Source organism: Rhodnius prolixus, unplaced genomic scaffold (genome assembly GCF_049639745.1).
Source record: "Rhodnius prolixus isolate KJV_2025 unplaced genomic scaffold, Rpr scaffold_6, whole genome shotgun sequence".
NCBI classification, from domain to species: Eukaryota; Metazoa; Arthropoda; class Insecta; order Hemiptera; family Reduviidae; genus Rhodnius; species Rhodnius prolixus.
The window spans coordinates 10,396,598-10,403,859 of NW_027411634.1; the positions used below are offsets into that span (position 1 = coordinate 10,396,598).

A 7,262-nucleotide genomic window follows, 5' to 3' on the forward strand; every position below is an offset into this window, starting at 1 on the left:
TTTTTCTTTATAGGAGCATGTCAGGACTTGTTTGTTTTGGACTGGTCATACACCATTCCGTTCCTCTCTAATCTATCGATCTTAGGAATAACGATTCCTTTCAGTATGTTAGAAAAGCTAGGCCCTGGCGGAATATTATTGTATCGGTTCACAGTATTTCGTTTTTCTTATCTCTTTATAAAAAGAAGTCAATAAATTTTGTTGAACGCAGATTTTTATTATCGAAAAAATTCTATATCATACAGAATAATAATCATATTATATAGTATAGAGTTCATAGTTTTTGGTGACTGATTCATTAATTCAGAAGGAAGAAAGAATATTGCCAATTTCAGCCCTAATTTTTGCCAAACTTTAGACCTACGGAATAGGTTATCTTCAGGGGTTGTTACATGTAAGGTTGGTGTGTCTTCTGTCCTGTGTGCTTATGTACTCCAGCTTGAGTCAACATCTGAGGTCATTAGCGCCCGGGGCTTTGTTCACTGCTGGCCTCCGGATGGTATTTAAATATTTATAACATCTAATGTTCCTTCTTTTTTTCGTACACAGCCGAAAGCAGATTGCTTAATTTTTAAGAATATTCAAAAGATGTTTTTACCCATTAGAATCTGTAATTGTAAATATCGCTGGTATGTTAAAAGTAAAAAAAAAAGTCAGGACATTATGTTTGGATGAAGTAATTTTCCATACGTTCTATCCAAGAAAGGGAAATTTAGGGTTAGACACGCACATAAGCCATTATAGACTGGCTACATAAAAGGGCTTTCAGTAATGATATAGAAATAAACAAATCTAACGCGATTGTTGTATTACACATTCCATTTACAGCTAACTTCTGTGCAGATCCATGAATTTGTGAACGTCCAGTTTCAAAACTATGCGAAGTTGGCTATTGTTTAATGTTATTTATCACACCCTCGTTTCGAAAACTCGGACTTAACTCTATTGAGAATGGTTTTACTCGTATGGAAGGGGGGAGGGCCACCACTCACTATTTCCTACCATCACAACATTTCTGTTGGACGACGAAGAGGAAAATCCGTATTTTGTGGAATGCTATTGTTCCAATGGTTTAGTGAGAAGTCTGTAACCCATGTATATATCATTTAGAACTAATTACAACTAGAGGACAATCGCAGAGTCAGTAAGACCTCACACTCTCCCAGAGATCTGCGTACTCTGGATGTCCATTGTTAACAGTTTACAAAATATACCTAAATTATGTGTGTGTTTGTGTGTGTGTGTTTGTGTTAGTGCAGACTGCATACCCAACCGACTGCTGCGAATATAACTCAGTATGGTGGACATTTATTACAATACAAATCAACAAAAACTTTGCATTCTGTTTATTTCTCTGCTATAATTTTGTGTAAGTGAGGGGCCGGCGTCCATTTTTGGTAGTATTTAAAACTTTTACTGGGATCCCATTCCAATATTTAATTTGGGAAAGAGGAACCAATTCATTATTTTCCAACATTTCATTCCCAATCGCTTCCCTCTCTAACAAAGTAAATTTACAACTTAATCTTGTGTAATGGCAATTTTGATTTACAATGATTTCAAAAGAGGAACTGCACGTTGTTGCCTGATGCACTTATAGTGCGTTGCCTAACTTCTCTTGTCGCACTTTATTGTGGAATGGGTGCCGGGCCATGTGGGGATTAAGGGGAATGAATTAGCTGATCAGTTGGCCAGGAATGGAGCTATAACTCCTTTCATCGGCCCGGAGCCTGTCCGGGGGATCACCAAGGATGCAGTTCGTGAGGCTCTCAGAGATTGGATCTGGAGAGAACATGAAAAAAGCACTGGGTGACGCTTCCTGGGGTTAAACACGGCAAGAGTGTCATGCCCTTGTTGTGCAAACAAAGAACCAAAGAGACTCTGGGCTTGGGCAGAAATCACATTACTCTGATTACAGGCCTATTCACTGGGCACGGTAGGTTCAGGAAGCATCTGTACAAAGTGGGGCTTATTAGCTCGAAACCGCTGTGCAGATTGTGCCAGGAAGAGGAGGAAACGGCCTCTCATCTGTTATTCGATAGCGTTGCACTCGAGAGACTGCGCTACGATATCTTTGGAACTCTGAGGCCTAAGGAGATAGTAGCGCAGAAGGAACTGGTAGGGAAAGTCCTCAATCTCTTTAGTAGGGGAGGTTTCCTCTACTAGATCCCCAAAGGGGATGGCACAATAACCCTCTAGAGGCTGTGGTGCCATGGGGCATGGGTCCCATTCCGCTTCTTAAAATCTAAATCTAATCTAATCTAACCTCTCCTGTAGTATTATTCTGTTCTGGCACAAAGTTGCCTCTTTTATAAATTAGTATTTCATCGCATTTTTCCATTATTTGTTTTATGCAGTTGATCAAGTAGTGCAGTAAACCGCTCAATTGTAAATCCTCCAAATTATTAATCATCTAGCGTGGAACAACCAATTTTTTGAGGGGCCATACAGTTTAAAGTTTCAACTATAAGCTGTATGATTCAAAAGAACATATATATTTGAAGTTGGGTCTGGAGATATGTAAAGATGACTTTAGTATTAGAGAAGGATTGTAAGTATGCCTAGCAAGTACATAGAATTCAATATATATTTGAAATTACACGTGACTTGGTTATGAATAATGGCATCTACACTACACGCATTTTTTATTAGTTTTTATCTTTATTTGTTTCCAATAATATGTAAGGCGAAAATATGTCCCCAAAATAGAGAATACATAGATCCCTTCTTTTTACAATTTATTGCTGGAGCCAACAATACAGAATACAGCCTGCTCATCTCACCGATCAGAAAAGAAAAAAAATTTATTATGAAATCCATCCAAAGGGATGTTATTTGTTAAAGTTAACAAAAATTATAATAAATACATTTTATACGGACCTGACACTTTTAGTGGTTCAATTCCTTGTGGCCATGCTAGCCATTCTATCTAACCAATCTGTAAACCACTTGGGAAGTGTTAAACAACGTTCTCGAATCACCACTTATTCTAGAAACAGAAAAGTTTAATTTTTATCAAATATATAGATACAAATGTATTTCTTATCTTAACAGAACTAAGCTTGGATATGATCAAAATAAAATAAACTTACTTAATATTTCAAACAATACAAAGAATATCGTAAAATAAAGCACCAAAGAGACAGTTATACATATATTCAAGTGTTACAACCAGCTGACATCAACCCTCCAAATAAACTCAAGATACAAGAATTTTGACAATCATTTTTTAGATGATGTGAGAAATTGGTCTTAAACGTATTAAGGAAATGTCTCAAAGACCACTGAAGAAAAGCCAACGATTGTAAAAACCAAATGGCGAGTGAGTGCAAGCTTAGTTGTCCGTAAAATTAAAAAGGTTGAAGAAACCATAGCTTTTACTGAATGTCTTATACCATTAACCTACACAGAACATTTGCACCGCCACAAAAACTTATTTGAAATATACTCTAATCTACACTGAAATGTATTTCAAGTTTTTGGTAATACTATTGTTTACACATTGTTTAAAAAAAATGAAAAATAAAATAAACGAAAACCTAAATGGTTAAACTTTATAATTTATTTGTACACTTCACTAACAGAAAAACAAAAAAGACGGCAATTAACTTACCCCAATTACAACGTTAACACTGTGAAAATAATTAATTCAAAAAGAAAAACCAAAAAAGAATACTTGCTGGAGTTTTTAATTTTCCCCCAATCACAAAGTTGTTCGGAGATCTATCTTACTCATCCCTTCTTTGTACAACTTGTTCCCTCTTTAGTTCTTATCCTCTACATTCTTTTTTAATACAACTCTATTTTCCCCAAGAGACAGAAGTTTTGTGGCCAGAAAGAACTTATCATAACCATGAAAAAGAGCTAAGGGATTTAAAAACAGAAAATATTTTTTATGTCATGTAATGGAGCATTATATTCTAAAGTTCATTATCAAGGAAAACTTCTTGATAGATCGTGTATGTCGAGTTTTAATCGATACATCTGACAATCTACTCTCTCTTCCAAAAGATAGAACATGGATTAAATCAAAGATACAAAGCTAGAATATTCAATACACTGTTACTAAGTCGAAAAACACTGATACCAAGAAATTATCTTTAGAAAACCAAGACGCTACGGTAGCCGAGCGGTTAAGAGGAGAGGTCCGCAAAGCTAAGATGTATTTCCCCCCCCCCCGGCGCATCGACGTCTGTGGCCATTAGCGCCTACTACACATTTTCTTTTCTCACATAAAGGCCAGGCCACTGATGGTACCTATTGGGCTGCCACACACATATCTTGCTCAGCAAGGCAGGGTGAAGCCTAGGCTATCGGATGCAGACCGCGCTCCCCTCTTACATCATCGATCTAGCCGACGAGGGGGAATGCGTTTTGGTTTGATTGTACCATCCCTTATGTTCATAAGTTAACATTTTTCAAAATTCAAGCAATTAAAAGTATTTTGGGTTTTGCTTTAACTATTAATAAATATGTTTGTAACGACTTATATCATAATATATAACATATGTAACAACGACTTAATCTAGTTCATGTATATAGTCTATCCTAAGGAGGCTATTTCGTAGAATCTAACTCAAGTGTGCAGTACTTTTAACAAATGTTCCTGCACACTCTAAATGTGACCTAATCCTAAATGAATTTAAACCTGAGGAGGGGGGGGTTGAAATACTTTTATAAATTTCTTTCAACCCCGGATTAAAAGCCTAAATCTTTCATACCAACATTCTCGCAATAAATATAAGTACACTGATAAAATCATTCATGCCATTAAACACATTCACGCTAAGATGTACAAGGGGGTACCCAAAAAAAACCGGAATTATTTTTTAAAAGCTATTTATTTACAAATTTTTTACAGAACAACCTTATCCCCTTCAAAATACTCTCCATTACAACTAATACATTTGTCCCACCGGTGCTTCCACTGTTCGAAACATTTTTTGTAGTCATCTTTAGAAATGGCTGACAGCTCCTTCTTCGTTTTTTTCTTGACCTCTTCAATGTTGTCAAATCGGTGACCTTTCATGCCCTTTTTCATGCGTGGAAATAAGAAAAAGTCGCACGGAGCCAGGTCAGGCGAGTAAGGTGCGTGGGGCAGCGGAACCATGCCATTTTTAGCCAAAAACTGTGTAACAGAGATGGCTGTGTGTGCAGGTGCATTGTCGTGGTGGAAGAACCAGTCTCCTGTTTGCCACAAATCGGGTCTTTTTTGGCGAACACTATTGCGCAATCTTTTCAAAACTTCCAAATACAAGGTTTGATTGACGGTCTGACCTGGGGGGACAAACTCTGAATGGACTACGCCTTTGGCATCAAAAAAGCAAATCAGCATTGTTTTGATGTTTGACTTGACTTGACGACATTTTTTTGGTCGGGGTGAAGATGACGTCTTCCATTGGCTCGACAGTTGCTTTGTTTCTGGGTCATAACCATAGCACCATGACTCATCACCAGTAATGACCTTTGACAGTAAGTCTGGATCAGTTTCAAGCTGTTGTTTCAAAGCACGACATGTTTCAACTCGATGTTCTTTTTGATTGTCAGTCAGAACTCGAGGAACAAACTTGGCAGCAACCCTTTTCATCCCCAAATCTTCCGTTAAAATTCGCTGAACCGAGCTACAAGATAACCCACTACTCTCTGACAGTTGATCAATTGTCTGTCGACGGTCTGTGAACACCAGCTCTCGAATTTTTTCAACATTTTCGTCGATTCGGGCAGTTGATGGACGTCCAGAACGAGGTTTGTCATCAATCGACATGTCGCCATTTTTAAACCGAGTAAACCACTCGTATACTTGAGTTTTTCCCATAGCGTCATCTTTGTAAGCTGCTTTCAACATTAAAACACTTTCAGCAGCATTTTTGCCGAGTAGAAAACAAAATTTCAGAGCTGCACGTTGTTCACTTAAACTTGCCATCATAAAAAACGAAAAAAGAACAAAACAGCGCTGGTAAAAACAATCACTGCAGATGAACAGAACAAGCCAGGCAGACAACACAGGCAGGACTGAACTGGCAAGGAATTGCGCTATACACGTCTAGCGGCAGAAATGCGCACTACATAAGCTCCATGCGCGGCAACGCAATTCCGGTTATTTTTGGGTACCCCCTCGTATTGTTGGTAAATGGGTTCGATACTCGGTCTAGCCCTTGCATTTAATTTAAAGGTTAATAAAACAAATTTAAAGTAAAGTTTGTTTACTAGTCGCCTCCGTTGTCACCTAATTAGGTAGTTGAAAGAGCCCACCTGTGATAAAGTAGACAAAAACACAGCATGAAAGATTGGATTCCGATAAAAATTAAAAAAGAAGATAGCATACAACTTAATTTTTTAAGAAAAAAAGAGAATAATTTTGAGAAGAAGAAAAATGTTACCTTTAAGTGTCCTCTTCAGTTAAGGTACCCAAACAAAAAATTGAAATAAATGTTCAGTTAAGAGAGGCTAGCAGCTGAGAAGTGTTCGGATTTTATTTATTCCATTAGGCCAAGCATTGGTTAAATTAGTGTTTTATCCAAGTATATTGCTATCCGTCTCTTTTTTTTCAAAACAGCAGTTGATAGACTAAAAGCTAACCTGAAAAAAATAGTTCTTATTTTACTTAAATTACTAACTTGGACTAAGAGATCATTGGAAAAAAGCATCTGCACAAAATACAAAGATTAGAAGATGATAGGATGAAAACAAGATTTACCTGAAACCTACTGAAAGTTTATCTTAGCTGGAAGGTTGTTTTAAATACACAGCTGGTGCTAAAAATGTTTTATATGTGAAATTTCAGAATGTGGATTTCAATTTCGGCGTAAAACTGTTAAAAGTATTTTCATGTCCAGATTGACTTAACAATAAATAAAAGAAATGTATCTAGCTTTAAAAAAAGGTAAAAAAAAACGGTTACAAGCTTGGTATAAAAATATAAAATGAAATCAAATGGAAACTCATAACTTTACTTGGTGTTGGCTACAAAACGATGTGAATAAAGTATAAATACTGGTACATAAAAAAGAAAAATAGAACAGTAGTAGTGGAAAAAGATTAACTCTTAGACACGAAAATATATACAGTTATGTTTTCAATGAATAGCTTCCCTAATTCTATTAAATTCACAGCACCAAATGGTTAACACCTTTGGTGCTCCAAAACCCCTAACCTATCCAGCTGACCTTGTCGAAAAGCTAGGCCTGCTAGCAAATGTTGGCAATAAGGTTTTTTCAGCTTGCAAGTTATTAGTTGTATCACTTTTTAAGCCAGGTAATGTA

At 36.7% G+C, this 7,262-nt stretch overlaps 1 long non-coding RNA gene across 2 annotated transcripts; it reads right to left on the reverse strand.

Annotated features, from left to right (window-relative positions):
* Positions 1-225: 225 nt before the first annotated feature.
* Positions 226-6,828, reverse strand: LOC141460833 (uncharacterized). Of its 2 annotated transcripts, XR_012462388.1 has the most exons (4): positions 6,698-6,799; positions 6,381-6,579; positions 2,881-2,989; positions 226-608 (listed from the first exon to the last, which is right to left on the reverse strand). It is a non-coding gene; the product is annotated as an uncharacterized lncRNA (long non-coding RNA). The 2 variants fall into 2 exon arrangements; XR_012462387.1 differs by having other exon boundaries at positions 6,381-6,828.
* Positions 6,829-7,262: the final 434 nt, after the last annotated feature.